General features: G+C 36.4%; 1 non-coding gene across 1 annotated transcript; it reads right to left on the reverse strand.

The window, feature by feature from the left end:
• Positions 1–17,109: 17,109 nt before the first annotated feature.
• Positions 17,110–17,216, reverse strand: LOC141722112 (small nucleolar RNA R71). The gene has a single exon (XR_012575142.1). It is a non-coding gene; the product is annotated as a small nucleolar RNA R71 (small nucleolar RNA).
• Positions 17,217–19,381: the final 2,165 nt, after the last annotated feature.

The raw sequence follows: 19,381 nt of genomic DNA on the forward strand, positions 1-19,381 counted from the left end.
GCTTACAAACTCCGGGACAAACCTTGATAACTCAGTAAATTTTGCTTCGTACTCTGCCACAGATAAATTATTCTGCTTTAGCTCCAAGAACTTGAGCTCCATCTGGTTCTCCATAAACTTCGGGAAATATTTTCCCAAAAACAACTAACTGAACCTTTCCCAGGTTATGATAGCATCTGTCTCCATGTTTTTCTTGGCCTCCCACCAGTAGTTAGCCTCTCCTTTCAGAAGGTAGGTAGCAAATACAGTCTTCTGTGCCTCATCGGTACTCAGAATCTCAAAGGATTTCTCCATTTCCTTTAGCCATGCCCTTGCCTCAACTGGGTCGGCTGATCCGTGGAACTCAGGGGGCTTAAGGGATTTGAAAGCCCTAAAAGAGTTTGCCACAGCATTGTTATTTCCTTGAGGGGGTGGGTTGGGTTGACGTTCCAAGTTCTGCCTTAGTAGTTGCATGAACTGTCCCATGGGATCCATGTCTGGGTTTGGTACTGGTTGTTCAACCTCAGTTTCTCCTTCTTCAGCCTCTATCTCAAATCCTTCAACATCAAATGTTTCCTCCTCCTCTTCATACAGGGAGTCATCCGGTTCAACATAATCCTCATCTTCCTCTTCACTGTGTTCTTGGTTCCTACCGTCCTGGTTATGGCTTCCCTGGTCCTCAGATCCAGGGTTCGCCCTAGTTCCAATCTTTCTTGGCGGCATGATACTGATAATTTTTCTTTTGGGAAAATTCAACATTAGGTCACAATCATACATAAAATTGTGCCTTGCACAGTTTTTATAATGAGGAGAATGTATCTCACAATTTTATTATATTATGACAGTTCTAATAAGAAGTGCAGTAATAATAACGATAAAAATAGTGATCTCGTCACTAAGGAACTGAACTGAAAGGAAACAAATATATACATAATGCGAGAAATACATAGTTCGATCTGGTCAAAAGTACAACAGTGCTACAGTCATCTGCCCAAAAGTGATATACAAGAGTCTATCTGTCTAGTCAGAGAAAGGGATGTTATATACAAGTCAACTATCCCGGAAAATTGGCTCTTACTATGGCCTCGACTAACTAGACGACTAGACTACCACATCACTGGTCCTGAATCACACACCGGAGCGGGTCAGCTCCCACACTCTTTCCATCGCATGACGGAAAATGTAGTCAGCCTGCCTCCTAGAGATCCTGCCATGCCTGTCCCCCTGGAGTGATCGGAGTCTCGCACGGGCCGTGAGCTCTATCCCATTCAGCTCCCTCCTCAGGGATCGGGGTATGGTAGCTCTAGCCTCATGAGTTCGGGCACACCTACCAGCCCTCTCCACCTCCAACTCCCTCCTGACCTCATCCAGCCGGGCCTCAGCAACAGCCACTCGAGTCCTCAGTACATCCTGAACATAGTCGTGAGCTAACAAAGACTGCCTATGGGCATGGTCGAGAGGTGGTGAATCCGGAGCCGCCAGGGGTGCCTCCTCGATCTGCCTAGGCTCGGGAGTATGGGTCTCAGAGCTGTCATCATAGGGTCTCCAAGATAGTGGTGGAGGGGTAGGAGCTCTGACCACCGGGAGTGAGGGTAAAGGGGTACCAGTGTACTCTACCATAGCTCCGACATGCTCCTCAGCTACTAGGACCTCATCTGGGTCCTCCTCATCTGAAATCGCAACAACCTCCATCTCTGACACCTCTGAGGGGTCCTCCTCCTCCTCCTCCATCTCAGGCTCCTCCTGATCCTCGGCATCTAGCAGTGCCTCATCATGCTCATGCTCAAACATCTCTGGGTCCTCTATCTCATGCGCCTACACATTAAACGAGCTAAGCTACTATCATGATACTTATAAGGGTTCCCGTAAGGGTTTTAACTGTCAGTGCTACTTTAAGTAGTCCGACTATGAACTTTGCAAGAGTTCTTATTATCTTTGTGAATTTATTATTATATCATCGCATCATCTCTAAGGTTTATAACGCTTAGCTCTGATACCATTTCTGTAACACCCCCAGATTCGGGGTCGAGGATTCGGGTCATCACGGTCTTTCTTTCCACAATATCACTTAACTTAATTAATAATAAATAACCTCATGCTGTGACCCCACACTAACACACACCACAACACGTTATAGTCTCAGAGATGAAATTGAAATAAGTACAAGTCCTTGAATCCATAATTTAAAAGTTATTACAACCCAAAATGATTACTTGATAAGTGTAAAGTTAATTGCCATTATCTGCCACAAGTTATAATTATACATAATTGATTCCCAAAAATAAAATGCCTGATCTACAATAGATCTACCTCTGCAGCTATAGCAGCTACGATATCAACGGGAAGACGCGGGACGCTTCCCATGCGCTTGCGCTGGGTCTGCTTGAGTCCGGCCATCTTTCCTAACTGTTGTTGTGTGATGAAGAAATGAAGCAAGAGTGAGCATTACAGCTCGCAAGATAATATATAGTGTAAACAATAATGCAAGTATCTAAATGGATAACTTACTAGAAACCTTTATCAAGTGTAAGGTAATTACTTACTGGATATAAGCTTAAAGGAAGATGAAGTTACCAATTACTTCACTATACTTATACCATTTTAGAAATCCATTTGAACTACCACTGTTCAAAGTATAATAAGTTTTTGAAGGTTCATTATATAAATGAGACTACAATATGAGACTTGACTAGGTTCAATCCTTGAGATATTGTTTAAAGTTAATGAAGTTACGAGATACTTCATTTGATGGAAACACCATTATAATTGTTTGACCCTATCAATGCTTCGGCAAACACCCATCGGTAGCCTTTCGATCGAAATGCTCCGGGTAGTGTTGCGGAAATATCCAACGAGATGATGAACTCATTACGGGAGTTTGCCGCGCCAGGAAGACCACTTACGATGATCAGTCGCAGTAGTGCAACCCCGCCATTTTCTACCTGTAGAGGAGAACAGTCGGATTTACTTGTCAACCGAACCCTGGACTCCTAAGGAATGGACCGTCTTAGCAGAACTTCCAGGCCATTTGGGCCAATATAATAAGGATGGGCCGGCGCCACTCGACCACTTACGCTACTCCTAGTTCCAATGAAATCCATGACTCTGAAACGTAAAGCTCGTCCCCCCTTTCCCCAAGTAGAAACTTGTTGATACGGCTCCACCAAGAAATCGTATCTAGTTGGAAAGGAAAACTCACCGATATTTCCCAGGCGGTGCCTGTTAATGAATTAACTTGTTCCAAGAATTTTACTTCCCGAGTGTTGGGTAAGTAATAAAAAAAACTGTTTTATCCAAACAGCAACCTTTTTGCAAATATAAAATACATCACAGAGCCGGATCCCTCAGGTTTTGTGCGAGTATTTAAATCCCCTTCGAAAGGAGGATCTTAAATTATAAAAATGAGTTTTGGGATCCGCTCTAACTTTTAAAATCATTTTGAAGACTCGAAAACATTTTTAAGAATGTTTGGAGTAATGCTCATTTAATGAAATAAATCAGTCCCAATATATTAGAAATATATGAATATTATTGTTTAAATAATATTCCCATAAAGGATGATCTTTATAAAAATAATTGAAGTAGAAGTTTTAAAACTCATACTTGAAATGAATAATAAATAACCAAAGATATACTTATACGAAAGTACGATCTTTATTTGAATAATCGAAAATAAGTTTGATTATCGAAACATTATTCTTTAATAAAATAAAGAATATAATTTAATAAATAAGCGGAGTCATAAGTCCTCGAATGAATATTCAAAATAATATTCATAAAAACAATTAAAGCGGAGTCATAAGTCCTCGAATGAATATTCAAAATAATATTCATTAAATAAAATAAAGTTATCGAATAAACCTTATTAGATTAATAGTTTTGAAAACTATTTATATAAATATAATTATATATATAATATACTCGGGAACATGGTCTCCGGATTTAGAAAATGTTTACCTTTGGGTCCCCTATACCAAGGGTATACGCAACTACTGCTTATCTCTAGCATAGGTATTATGCAACATATAAGCATTTGAATCAACAAATAGATATCAAGATTACACAATAGGCATGCATATAAACCATATCAGCATGCTCCAATATATCGCAAGATTTGCTAATAACCATTATGAATCTATCACAAGATAATGCATATACATATATACATCACAACAACAGTATAACGGGTAGAAAACTTGCCTGAGCGACTGGGGCTGATAAAAGGCCTGGGACGAGTCTGGTAACCTATAAACATCATATAAGTTGGAATTAAACCAAAGTCGCTTAAGAATCTATACTTTAACCAATTAGACCTTAACGTTCGCTTTAGCGCTTAACGATTCACTTAAGTCGCTCGAGTACCCTCGACTCCACCATTTTTAATAAATTAACAATTAGGAATTTTAAGGCGATTCTTTAGCGAGTACCCTAACAACTGCCTAATCCACTTTACATAATTGTTTCACACTCCAATTAGACGCTTAAGGGCCTTAACCAAGGTTTCAAAGTAAGGTGAGGGGTAATGGTTCGGTCGCGAAACGCCGTTACTTAAAACGGTCGTTTCTCCTAAACCGTACATCGAATTCAAGCGAACCACATATCAAAATGAAGCCCGTAACATGAAATATCTAATCATGGCAATGGTCAAAACCTAACAATGAGTTCACAGGTCCTGATGTTAAGAACAAAAGCAGTCTAAGGTAAATTGGGCATTACGACGGCTATGTTTACGCGATTACCAAAATTTATACTACTCCAAATCAATCCACAATCAACCCACAATCAACCCACAATCATTACTACAACCAAACTCCATCCATACTTTACTACAACATCCCCTAAATCTCAATATTTCCAATTTATACTACTCTCAATCATGAACTAAAAGCTATACTTAAGTTCATTAACCAATAATCAAGATTTACTACTTCAAAAACATTACAAAACCAACCAACCCTAAATATACAATAACCATGCTTCTCATGAACTATACCACTCATAACAAGCTCTTAACATTCAATAATAAGGCTAGTTAAGAGATTATACTTTCCTTGTGAGTAGGAGTAACTAATGAGCTTGAAACAACCTTAGAAAATCCTTACAAAAGCTATATCTAAACAAAAACATAAGATCAAAATTTCAAGTTCTTGAAAACACTATTCACTCTCTTCTTCCATGAATTATTGGAAGAGATTGTGAAGGAAATGGAGGCTTAGATTCATAGGATATCTATATCTATGTATAAGGAACCTTGGATAATTATCTCACTAATTATCAAAGCTTGGAACTTGAATTTGGATTTTCTTTTCTTTGAAAAAGAAAAGAGGCCGAGAGCTTCTTGTTAGAAATGCAAAGTCAACTTCTCAAATTTGATTTTGTATTATGATTATTGTTGGGTTGGTTGCTTTCTTTTGTTTTGTTTAATTGAATTGTTACCATGGTAAAAATTGTATGGCTTATAATCAACCAACAAATCCTTCCTATTTGGTTATACTTATGTCATCCACTTATGTCATCTTCCTACACTTGTCTTCTTCTTGTTGGTGTGATGACATCATCATCACTAACCTCTTTGATTAACTTATAATTACTTGGCTAATGATCGCTGATCTGTTATACGGTTCGCTTAACTTTCGTTCTCGTTTATCGTTTGAGGGATCATACCCGGGATCTTATTACTTGGGCTCCCTTAACCTTTCTCAATACATTATATTTCTTTTATGATCCCCTCTTATAATCCTTGAATTTAAATCCTTTTAAACCTGTTACCTTATACTCAATTCTTTCGGTATCTGGTGGATTTTCGGGAAAAATCAAAGTGTTCGAATTTGGATTCTGACGATCTTTACATACACTTATATACCATATAGAGTACTAATAAGATCTCAGAATAATAATAAAAGAACATCTACAAAGTGAGGCATGAAAAGTTTTCTTATTCAGCATAATCAGCAAAATCACTATTCATAAGGGTTACAAAAAGTCCAAAATTTTGGGGTTATTACACCCAGGCTATACGACCCTACACAAGGATCCGTTTAATTCCCGGTCCTTAGGATCAAGTGTATACCTGACCCTAATCATCACCATCCAGTCCATCGGTGAGCAACCGGAACAATCGGTATGCTTTGATATATTCCAACATCATAATATATCAAGATATATGTATATATATATATATAACTATTGGAATATGAATCAAAAATCAAAATGAGATATGAACAAAGGAATGATAATTGTGTATCAGTGTTCATGAACAGGAATTATAAGTGTGCAACTGCGACAAGAATATGAAGTAATTCACTATTCTGAAATTAAAATAGGGGAAAAAACTTGCCTTTCACGCGATCTACCACAATTACTTCACCGTCCTCTATCACCGGCTAGACACGCTTTGTTGGCTTCGTCTTTATCAAAGAAAGATGCTTATTTAGTCATCTCGCATTTCAATCGCGTCTCAAACTGACTTCACATAGCCCTTATCGTCTACCTTACTCGTATAATAATTATAAACAAATAAGACTTGATTGACCACATAATTCACATAACACAGAAGTCACATAGTCAATTTAGGTTTAAAATTATTTTCAGAATCGAAATCGACTCGCTATTCGCTTTACTGAACAATATCTGACTCATTTCCTATTTTTCGAAATTTATTGGACATGTCTCGATACGCAATAAGGCTAACAAGTAAATAAATATCGAAAGTCTACTCGCTTCCAAAAGAAATTAGGAGTTTAAACTATTTTTAATGAAAATAAATCATTTTTCTGAGTCGAAGGCCTTTCGTTTCGCTCAAATCGGGTAAACAATTCAATTATTATTCAATTATTGTAGATAAATCAATTTATTAATCAATATAAATAAATATTCCTAATTATTTAACCCTAAAAATATTTTTAAATAATTATTTGGGAAAAATCAGAATTAAAAATAATGTTTTCATAATTTTTGGAATTAAAAAGAATTTATTATGATTTATTGAAAATAATTTGATTAATTATCAAAATATTTAATCATTTTTATTTAATTAATAAATAATTAATAATTAATAATAAATAATTAAAAAAATAAGTAATTCTGATTTTTAAAAAATATTTCAGAATTATTTATAATATAAATTAATTAATTAAATAATCAATTAATCAATTTACAAAATAAATAAAACTGATTTCATAATTAATATTTTTAATTATAAAATCAGTTATATAATTAATTATTATAAATTACTTAAATATCAATATGGACTCGTGATAAGAGTTTTTTTTATAAATCTTACTATTAAAACATCAATACTGAATTAATGATATGTGGTTTTATTGTTTTAAATTTTATAAATGGTTAATGACATTTAAATAGAATTATTTTTTATTATTTATTAAATAATTTTTTTTACGATTAATGCTTTGATTAATCAATCCGATTAATCACCGATTATCCGATTAATCACTGAAAGGTCCCTCCACCGAACAATTCTGATTCCCGCTTTTTAGAACACTGATTAAAAATAAAATAAAAGTAAAATAATTTTCCAAAAACATTTTTTAGAAAACAGATCAAAACCGGGTTGCAAAACGGGTTGCAACTGGGTCATGATAAACAAAAAGGGTCACCAAGAACCCGGAATCCGGCAACAATCCGGCCACCGAAAAATTTTTCGACCTGTCCAATTCAGGCCAATCCAGGAACCGTTGGTTCACGTTTTCAGGGGGTTTTCGTTCAATATCAACCCAGGAACACAACCCCTAGGTTTTCATCCGTCAATCATCCCCCTGCCGTCTTATCCGGCCAAAAACCCGAAGAACTCTGGTCACCGTGTATCAACTCCGACGAGCTCAATTTCAGGCTATCAACATTACTTAATAACCCCCAGGCTAATTTCTCCGATCAAACCGACTTAAAGTCCGACCAAAATCTGATCTGCATAAATCTTACATCAAAATTCATGTTCTATATATCAAAATAAAGCTTATAACATGTATAATTAAACCCCTATGCTCAACCATATCCCAGTTTCCTCTAAAATCAAAAACGATCAATCAAAAATTTACATAAACCCTAGAACACGAATTAACAGTTCAATCAATCGTTTGTTAAATTAATTAGCATAAATCGATTGTAAACAACATAGGGAAGCTATCTCAATCATTAAATCAACCTAACAACCCTAGAATCAAAAAGAACCAAATCGAGTATAAACCCTAGAAATTAAAATTGAAAAATAACGAATCAAAACATGAAATTAGTACTAGAAATCGAAAGAACAGATTGAGAGGATCAATTTGAGTACTCACATCGATCGATTTGGTGTTCAGAAACGCTCAAAATCAATAATTGATTCTTAACCCGAAATCCGACCCGACCCAGTTCTTCAGAGAATTTCTGGATTTTTCAGAATTTTTTATAATTTAATTATAATTAATTAATAAAAATTAGGCTTTTAATTGTAAGTAAAATAATACTCCTAATTAAAATCAAGGCCCTAATTATACATCTATTAAAATTAATTGGCCCCTAATTTTATAATTTTTGAGTATTAACTTTTAATTTTTAAATACTTAATATATACAATATATATGCCAAAAATTCCCAAAAATTGAGAATAATTCAAAAATGTAAAGAAATAGTATATTTGAAAGTCATATAATTTTATAAAAATAAAAATATGATTTTTGTGGGGTTCTTAACACCCAATAGGGCTCGGAAAAGTCATTTTTCGTGAAACGAGAAAATTTATAAAAATATCTAGATGTTCAGAATAATGCGATGGTACAAGCCTTTCTACGAGAAATAAGGTCAATTATTTTATTTGAAATATCAGCTATTAAAACATGGTTCGAGTCGTATAACTTTTCATACGAAGGCTTTAAAAATATCCGATAAATTCCCAAAAGATACCCCTAGTGATACTGAATACACGTAGCACATCGCAATTAGGGTTTTATTGCTAATTACACATAAATGACATAATAAAAGACATATTTTATCTTTATTACGATATAATACAAGCGTAATTTCCCAGTCGTTACATCCTTCCCCCCTTAATAGGATTCTGTCCTCAGAATCTTGCTAAAAAAATAACGGGGGATACTTTTCTAACATTTCACTCTCAAGTTCCCAGGTTGACTCTTCAACCATATGATTTCTCCACAAAACTCGTACTAAAGATACAGAATTATTTCTCAACACTCTTTACTTGCCGATCTAAAATTCTTATTGGCTGATCTACATAAGACAAGTCATGTTGAATCTCTATCGGCTCATATTCTATTACATGTCTAGAATCAGGATTATATCGCTTAAGCATCGACATGTGAAACTCATTATGGATATGCTGTATGTGAGGCGGTAAGGATAACTCGTAAGCAACTTTCCCAAATTTCTTTAGAATTTAAAATGGACCAACGTAACGTGGCTGTTTACCCTTATTTCCAAATCTGGTCAATCCTTTCCATGGCGATATCTTGAGTAGTACATGCTCTCCTTCTTGGTAGTTCATATCCTTTCTAGCTTGATCTTCATATTTGCGTTATCGATTTTGCGCTGCTTCGAGTCACTTTCGGATAAGTTCGATCTTTTCCTTGGTTTGCTAGATCAATTCTGGACCCAAAATTTTATGTTCACCCACTTTATCCCAATACACAGGTGATCTACATTTCCTTCCATATAAAGCTTCATAAGGTGGCATTCCAATACTTGCGTGATAGTTGTTGTACGAAAACTCTACTAGTGGTAAATGCTCGTCCCAACTGCCTTCAAAATCAATTGCGCAGATGCATAACATATCTTCAATTTGTTTGGATAGTTCTTTCACTATGTCCGTCTGTTTGCGGATGATAAGTGGTACTCATGTTTAGTTTGGTACCAAGACATTCTTGAAATTGTCTCCAGAATCTTGAATTAAAACGTGGATCTCGATCAGACACAATCGATACAGGAACTCCATGTCGTATCACAATTTCCTTAAGATATAGGTGTACTAACTAGTCAAGTGAAAATCTTTCATTGACTGGAAGAAAATATGCTGACTTATTTAGTAAAAAAAAAAAAGAAAATATGCTGACTTCATTAGTCTGTCGATAATCACCCAAATTGTGTCATGATTTTCTCTAGTCCTTGGAGGTCCTACCACGAAATCAGTTGCTAAATGTTCCCATTTCCGTTCTGGAATATCTGATGGTTGTAGTAATCCGCTTGGACGTTGGTGTTATATTTTGACTCGTTGGTACGTGTAGCATTTACTTACCCATTCTGCTATTTCTTTCTTCATATTCGGCCACCAAAAGTTTTCTTTCAAATCTTGATACATTTTTGTGCTTCTGGGATGTATGGAATATCTTGAGTTGTGAGCATCATGTAGTATTTTTTTTTCAATTCTGACACATTAGGTATCCTGATTCTTGATGAAAATTGTAGAATTCCTTTATCATCTTTCTGACTTGTGATTTCTTCTCCAGTTAAGTTGTCATCTTCTTGAGTCATCACCTCTTCTTGGCATCTTCGAATCTTTTCCAACATTTATGGCTGGAAGGTCATTGCATGAATAACTTCAGTGCATTCATCTAGAATACGAACTTCAATTTCCAAATTCTCGAATTTTCTGGCTAATTCTTCTAAAGAAGTCAACATATTTAATTTTTATTTTCGGCTTTACGCATCTGCCACAACCTTCGCTTTTCCTGGATGATAGCTGATGGTAACATCATAATCCTTGATCAATTCTAGCCATCGCCGTTGTCTCATGTTAAGTTCCTTCTGCGTAAAAATATACTTTAGACTCTTATGATTAGTGTAAATTTCACATTTCTCGCCGTACAAATAATATCTCCAAAGTTTCAGTGCCAACATGATAACTGCTAGTTCTAGATCATTCGTAGGATATTCCTGTCCATGAGGTTTTAGTTGTCTAGAAGCATATGCAATTACATTACCATGTTGCATCAATACGCATCCTAGTCCTTGATATGAAGCGTCGCTGTAAATAACAAAATCTCCTTGCTCATCTGGTTGCACAAGTACTGGTGCAGTTACTAATCTATTCTCCAGTTCTTAAAAGCTCTCTTCACACTTTTCATCCCATACGAACTTTTAATATTTATTCTTAATAGTCAGCTTATTTAATTCTCGATAATCCATACATAGTCGCATGCTACTGAAAGGAATATGTCCTAAGTCCAATCATGTATTAGGATTTAGGAATAACTTTTATGTAATCTGTTTTGATTTCATTGATATTAATAAAGACTTGTTTCGTTTTTATTACGGGCTTTATCTATTTAAGTGTTTAAATAAGATATACCATAGTTTAGAGTAAAGCTTTTTATGGATTATGATGAGATCATAATAGTGAGACCCAAAAAGATGATAACTCTAAACTTAAATAGTTCCTGGTCATAGGATTACTAACTGGTAATTAATAATCCACAAAGATCGGTACATACTATGCTTGCTTCATTATGAAGGATGTCTGTTCTCATAGACATTTGTATGGTGACACTATAGCTAGTATGTAGGTTCTTATTATGGAATAAGTTCACTGAACATGACTCGCCCAGCTGAACAACTGATGGAGTTCACTCACGTGTCAGCAGTTGTTCGCTTAGTGATAGTTGTACAAGTATCCTTAGACTTGAGGTCATCATAGTCATCTTGTGTACACTGAACTATGCTTTGGTTTAGTTCTTAGTCTCCAGGGACAATTATTAGGGCTCTTCTGGGTATAGGAATTTGTACACGAAGATAGTGTATGATCAATAAAGGATCTACCCCTTCCAGTGAAGGAAGTGAATGTTCAAGGCTGATCCACTTATGCTAGTTCAGGAATCTCTGGCCAGAGTGAATGAAATTAGAAAGGAGTTTCTAATTTGCATAGAACTACGCATAGTAAATGGTAAGCAAGTGATTGAATTAGATAGGCTTGACACGAGATCCATGCCTTTTATTTAATCGGGACATTGTAGGGTAGAAGGAATTTATTGTACGGTAACTATTCACTGAATAGGTTCTTGGTATTCTAAGCAGTGAATTCATATTATCCGGATAGTCGCGATATGCTGAGAAGTATCCCTCACGATGTAGAATAAATGTGATTGATTAATTAATCATATTTAATAAATTAGAGAATTTATATAAATAATGATAAAATAGTTTTATTATTATTTATTTCTACTACCGGCTTAATATTGAACCTACAGGGTCACACCATAAAAAGAGAATAATTTAATGGTGGAGGAATTAATTAATAATGTCTAAATAATTATTTATTTGTGAAATAAATAATTAATTGGCAAATTTAATAATTAATTAAATGAGATTTAATTGATTATAAATTAATTAAGAAAAGTTCTTAAAATTATTAATTAAAGGATTTAATTTTTGGAATTTAAATCAAGAGAGAGAATTATTTCTAAAGTGTTTAGAAAAAGGATTAATGATTAAAAGGTGTTTTAATTATTAATGAGAATAATAAATGGGATAATACTATTTATGGGAAAATTTTAGCTGAAAATTTTGCCTATAAATACACTATTATAGACCCTATTTTATTCCAACCCACATCGAACCCGAAAACCCAAAAAGTTTGGAAAACCCAATTCTCTCCACCTCCTTCCTCCTCCTTAACATCGTTTTCTTGGTGGATACCGGTGGAGTGCTTCACACTTGTGGAGCAACTGCTAAGGATCTTTGATCGTTGTCTCCGAATTATTTTAAAAGGTTAGATTCAATCCCTCGAATTTTTATTCACGATTTATATGCTTTTATTTGGATTTTGTATGTGTAAAAGTGTTTTGCCATTCCCCCACTGCGTTAAAAATTCTACAATTGTATCAGAGCCAGGTTGTATGCATATAGATCTGTGGTAAAAATTTCAGAATTTTATGTGCTTGTATGAATTAATTATGATTTTTACATATTATATTATGGATTAATTTTGTCTGATGAGAAATCGTTTCTCATAATTTTTAATGTTGATCTGGGTTCTACAAGTGTTGTAGATCGTCTGGGTATTTTTTTCATAATTTTAGGCTATATAGATTTTTTATTATGAATTTTTAAAGTTTTTACAATTAAATTCGTAATTAAATAATTATATATATATATGAATTGTTTGTATGTATATATCTGTGTTGTTGCTGCTGCTATTAAAAGAGAACAGACAATGTCTGCTGCACGGAAAAAGACAAAAGTCAGATGTACGGCGGCACTGGTTTCGAGAAGAATGGTGGCTGCTGAAAAAAAAAATATATATATAGGGGTGTAACGCATTCCGGGAATGCGTTACAGACCTGTGGCGCATTCACGGAATGCGTTACACACCTGTGGCGCATTCACGGAATGCGTTACACCCTTTAATGGCTTAAAAGGGGTGTAACGCATCACCGGAATGCGTTACAGGGCTTGTAACGCGTTCCTGTAATGCGTTACAGCCCTTCTGTTGATTTTAAAATTGATTTTCTGGGAGTTTCGTAACTCCGTTTTGGGCGTGCAATATACCGTTGGATTCGTTTTTCCAAGACGGATCTAATGGAGTGATCAATTTTAGTTTATATAAAAGTTTTGAACTGATTATATTCCAGGAAGTGTTTTAAAGTTGTTTTTAACTGTTTTAACTGCTTTTAAATGCTTTATGTGATACATAGAGATGTATAATGCTTAGACCAATATGCTAGATGATATAACATGCCTACCTTGATGTTTATTCATGTTGATATATATGATATCTGCTTAGTTTATCATGCGATGATAGATTTAGGTGAACTTAAATGAACAAAAGGCGTTTGTTAGACAACCTAGTATAGTGAAATTGTTTCATTACCTTAATAACAATATTATGAATACAATCATGAGATTCTTGTGTTTGTGAAACACGTAATTGAATATGAATTTTCGATATGAGAGAAAGGATGATTCTGTCAACAACAGATTTCTATCTGTAAGAAAGGGTTATTAAGTGACGCCTCTTGACAATGTTCCACCCGATCTGGGAATCATCTGATTATTGATTATTGATTTGAAATATTTAATTTAAAAGGAAGAATCTCTTTATAATATGATTATGATTGTAACGTAATATAATCCCTCTAAAATTAAATAATATCAAGTAGTAATTGGCCAATGACACAACGGGCTTGTGTCGGTCATGGCCTTCCAACATGGTAGAAAGTAGTTCTTATTTTTGAATCATTGTCGTTTCGTGCCACAGCCGAGGGCTTTGATTTCGAAATAAGAAATACTTGTCTATTACATAGAGATGTGTACATTGAATAAGAATCTAAAGGTCGTTACGTGCCACAGCCGTGGGCCTTTGGGGACTGATTCAGTTGTACGGAATGTTGGGTTAGACTTGACTTAGAATATTGAGTTTGTCGTGCCACAGCCGTGACTCAATTATTCAAGAGGCTAAAGTTTGATTAGGGAATAACATTAGATGTAATTGACAAGAGTTGTCTGCCTATTGAACATTACATGGCGTTTCGTGCCACAGCCGGGGTTGTGTAATGGAATGTAGGATCCCTATTCCCACTAGCATTATGAATGCTTAATTTTTCATGTAGGGAGTTGAATAAATTAGGAAAACTAGTGGGAGCCACTTATGAATAAAGACCCGATTCATATAGTGTTTTGAAATGAAATTGAATATTTGCTAAGTGTTGTTATGTGTTTATCATTTACAGATTTACTTTGTACATTATGTCTTCTGCACTATCACTCAGGAGCATACTAGATGCTCACAAATTGACTGGTCCTAATTATGCTGACTGGCTTCAAAACTTGAGAATTATTCTCAGGATTGAGAAGCTGGAATACGTGATTGACTCACCTAAGCCTACTGAACCTGCTAGTGATGCACATAATGATGAACATGTTGTGTATCGTAAGTGGATAGATGATGCAAATGTTGCTCAATGCATCATGCTAGCTTCCATGAACATTGAGCTACAGAAGCAACATGAGCATATGGATGCTCACACTATCCTCATGCATCTACAAGAGTTGTATGATGTGGCGGGGAGGACAGTGATAAGTGGTATTTTATACCACTTAGAACGTTTTAAAATGGCTTAAATTGGTGTCTTGAAATCAAGTATTTTGTGTATTTGATGCGTTTTGCTAGTGTTTATGCGTTTCAAGGTATTAGTTGCATTTCGGGGGAGTAATCATCAAGAATAAGCCTTGGCATGTGTTCATCATTGAGAGAGGGAAGAAATGGGCAGATTACGGCGAAGGAACGGAGAAAAGTCAGGAATTTTCCAGAAGGGTCCTGAGCGCCCGCTCAGCATAGCTGAGCGGCCGCGCAGAAAGCTGAGCGCCCGCTCAGCTATGCTGAGCGGCCGCACAGGGTCGGGGAAAAAAATAATTTATTTTAGGACTTCTATTTCTGTTTGGCTTCCACTTCTATGTAATCTGAGTTTTATGGGACTATTATATAAGTAGATTTGGAGACGTTTTCACGAGAGAGGATCGTGGTATTACGCAAGGAGCGAAGAAGATTAGGAAGAAGACCGTTTAGTGCACAGCAACGAAGAGGAAGCATATTTTCTTGTGATTCTTGTTTCGTTGTAACATTGGATGCTAGTTTCTTACCTTGAACCTATTTACTCTTGTGACGTACTCTGATTTAATATAATTAGTTTAGTTATTATTTTCTTGTGTTTGTTTATCATGATTTCATATGAACCCATGATGACGATAAGTGCTATTATGGGCTAATCGTGATCATGGGGTTGCAACGGATTTATTATGGAATTCTTTAGTTAATTGTTTAATACTTTAGTGTGTGATGATTGTATGATATCTAGTTTTGGTTGTGCGTATTCGTCTTATGTGCATCGCGAACATATAAGATAGGGTGTTAATCTCTTGTGAAGCGACGGTGGATCTTGAGATTTAGAACTTGCCATGCTAGCACAGGTTCATGTACGTTGTGCATGATTAGTGGGTAACTCTAACAGTTTTATTTGCCCTATGTAATCAAAAGGAATAACTTGTGCTTAAATCATTGTGTTGTCAATTTCTGTAGACATATAGGAACTCAACATAATTGATGACTATTCAACTTCTATCTTGATTGTGGATGTTGGTAGAATGGTATTAGTACAATGAAAGTTGGCTTTTATCAGTTTTGTGTTATTCGATTAATATCATCATTGTCACATGCTAAAGGTAAGAACAATGACTATTGAAGGAAGTAGTAATGAAGTTGTGATCTCATGAGTGTTTTATTATTGATAATTTGAAGTGTTAATTAAGTGATTAATTAAGTAGTTAATTATAGTTAATATTTAGTCAACAATTCTAAGTGTTAGTGTCTTAATATTGAGAAGTAATCATACATTGGTGAGTGAGTTTAATTAGACAATAAATTAGTCCGAGTCTCTGTGGGAATGAACTTGAAAGTATTCTATATTACGTGCGAACGCGTATACTTGCGTGAATATTAGCGTGTGTTTTCGCTCTAACAAGTTTTTGGCGCCGCTGCCGGGGACTCGGCGTATTTATTTAGTTTATGTACTTACCATCATTGGTCATTAGGACTCAGTGATTAGGACGTAGTAGTTACTTATTGTTTCCGGTTGTGTTTCAGTACTTTAGCAAGCGTTTATGCAAACTCGTTCTCGTACTCGCAAAAGGACTTTAGATACAGCTGACGAGACAGACGAAGTTCTTGATATTCCGGAGAAGTTAGACTTTGAAGATTCGGATTCAGGAACTGAGCGGAAAGAACCAGTAAACATGGGTGATCGTATTGTTCAAGCTGATCCAGCTCTTATGGATTTTTCTCGGCCAAAAATTGATGACATTCAGTCAAGCATTCTTCATCCGGCTATTCAAGCTAACACCTTTGAAATCAAGCCGGGCACTATTCAGATGGTGTAGAATTCTGTTTCTTTTGGAGGAGCAGCGACTGAAGACCCCAACATGCACATAAGGAATTTTGTCGAGATTTGAAGCACTTTTAAGTATAATGGCGTGATTGATGAGGCTATCAAGTTGAGGCTTTTCCCATTCTCACTGAGGGACAAGGCTAAAGACTGGTTACATTCTGAACCAGCTGGGTCCATCACTACGTGGCCAGATCTTGCGCAAAAGTTTCTGGTGAAGTTTTATCCGATGGCAAAAACTGCTGCTATGAGGAGTGCTCTTACTCAGTTTGCACAGCAACCTACAGAATCTATGTGCGAGGCTTGGGAACGCTACAAGGAAATGTTGAGAAAATGTCCACATCATGGAATGCCTGATTGGATGGTGATCACTGGTTTCTATAATGGTTTGGGGGCCCAATCTTGGCACATGCTCGATGCAGCAGCTGGAGGCGCCTTATGGGCTAAAAGCTATACTGAGGCGTATAATCTTATAGAGACTATGGCTGGAAATAAGCATCAAAACCCAACTCAGAGGATGACGTCAGGTAAGGTAGCAGGTATTCTGGAAGTTGATGCAGCCACCGCTATTGCAGCCCAGCTTCAAGCGCTATCAATGAAGGTTGATTCTCTGGCTACATATGGAGTTAATCAAATAGCTATGGTTTGTGAGCTTTGTGCAGGTTCTCATGCTACGGATCAGTGTTCTCTTGTCAACGAATCTGTTCAGTATGTGAATAATTATCAGTGATAACAGCAGCCTGTGCCAGCGACCTATCATCCTAATAACAGAAATCATCCAAATTTCAGCTGGGGGAATAATCAGAATGCTATTCAGCCACCATATCAGCAAGGAGTGAGTAAGCAGTTTAACCCACCTGGATTCCAGCAACCACATCAGTATGCTACAAGGCAATCATATCCTCAACAGGGAAGTACAGCTGCACCTACTAGTGCTGATTTTGAGGAACTTAAGCTGTTATGCAAGAGTCAAGCGGTTTCTATCAAGACCTTGGAAAATCAAATCAGTCAATTAGCCAATGCAGTGCTCAATCGTCAACGTGGCACTCTTCCCAGTGACACGGAAGTACCAGGCAGGAAGGAAGCTAAAGGGCAAGTCAAGGCTATTACCTTAAGGTCTTGAAAAGTTGCTGATGCTGAAAAGGCAAAAGAAGGAGAAGCTGAAATTAGAGATAAAGAAGCTAAGCAAAAGGAGAAAGCGGCGGAACCAAGGAAGACTACTGTTGAAAACACTCTGCCTGAGGCTAATATAGGGGAGAAATAGCTCTATCCTCCACCACCTTTTCCTAAGAGATTGCAGCAACAAAAGATGGATAGACAGTTCGGTAAGTTTTTGGAGGTGTTCAAGAAACTTCACATCAATATACCTTTCGCTGAGGCTCTGGAGCAAATGCCTAGTTATGCGAAGTTTTTGAAGAGTATTCTTTCAAGGAAGGTGAAACTGGATGACCTTGAGACCGTTGCTCTCACGGAAGAATGCAGCGTTGTTCTGCAGCAAAAGTTACCACCAAAACTGAAAGATCCAGGTAGCTTCACCATTCCTTGCACCATTGGCAATTTGACTTTTGACAAGTGCCTTTGTGATTTGGGAGCAAGCATTAATCTGATGCCGTTGTCGATCTTTAAAAAGCTGGATCTGCCTGATCCAAAACCCACATACATGTCTCTACAATTGGCTGATCGTTCCATTACTTACCCAAGGGGCATAGTGGAGGATGTGCTCGTCAAGGTGGACAAGCTCTTCTTTCCTGCAGATTTTGTTATTCTGGATTTTGAGGAAGATAAGAAGATTCCCATAATCTTGGGAAGTCCTTTCTTGGCTACTGGCCGTACATTGATAGATGTGCAAAAAGGTGAACTTACTATGCAGGTACAAGATCAGGATGTGACCTTCAACGTATTCAAGGCAATGAAATTCCCTACAGAAGATGAGGAGTGCTTTAAAGTGGATGTGATTGATTCTGCGGTTACTTCGGAACTCGATCGCATGCTAATGTCTGATGCATTGGAAAAGGCCTTAGTGGGGGATTTTGACAGCGATGATGAAGATGGCAACGAGCAATTACAATATCTGAACACTGCTCCCTGGAAGCGAAAGCTGGACATGCCGTTTGAATCTCTTGGTACTTCTGACCTCAAGAATGCTGAAGGAAAGCTCAAACCATCAATAGAGGAAACACCTACCTTGGAGCTAAAGCCATTACCTGAACACTTGAGGTATGCTTTTTTAGGTGATACATCTACTTTACCTATTATTATTTCATCTGACCTTTCAGGTAGTGAGGAAAACAAGCTCTTAAGGATTTTGAGAGAATTCAAATCGGCTATTGGATGGACCATAGCAGACATCAAGGGGATAAGTCCTTCATATTGTATGCATAAAATTCTGCTAGAGGAAGGTAGTAAACCGACTGTGGAACAGCAGCGAAGACTGAATCCTATCATGAAGGAGGTGGTGAAGAAAGAAATTCTGAAATAGCTGGATGCATGCATCATTTATCCTATTTCTGACAGCT

This window comes from Apium graveolens, chromosome 4 (assembly GCF_009905375.1).
Source record: "Apium graveolens cultivar Ventura chromosome 4, ASM990537v1, whole genome shotgun sequence".
In the NCBI taxonomy this organism is placed as follows: domain Eukaryota; kingdom Viridiplantae; phylum Streptophyta; class Magnoliopsida; order Apiales; family Apiaceae; genus Apium; species Apium graveolens.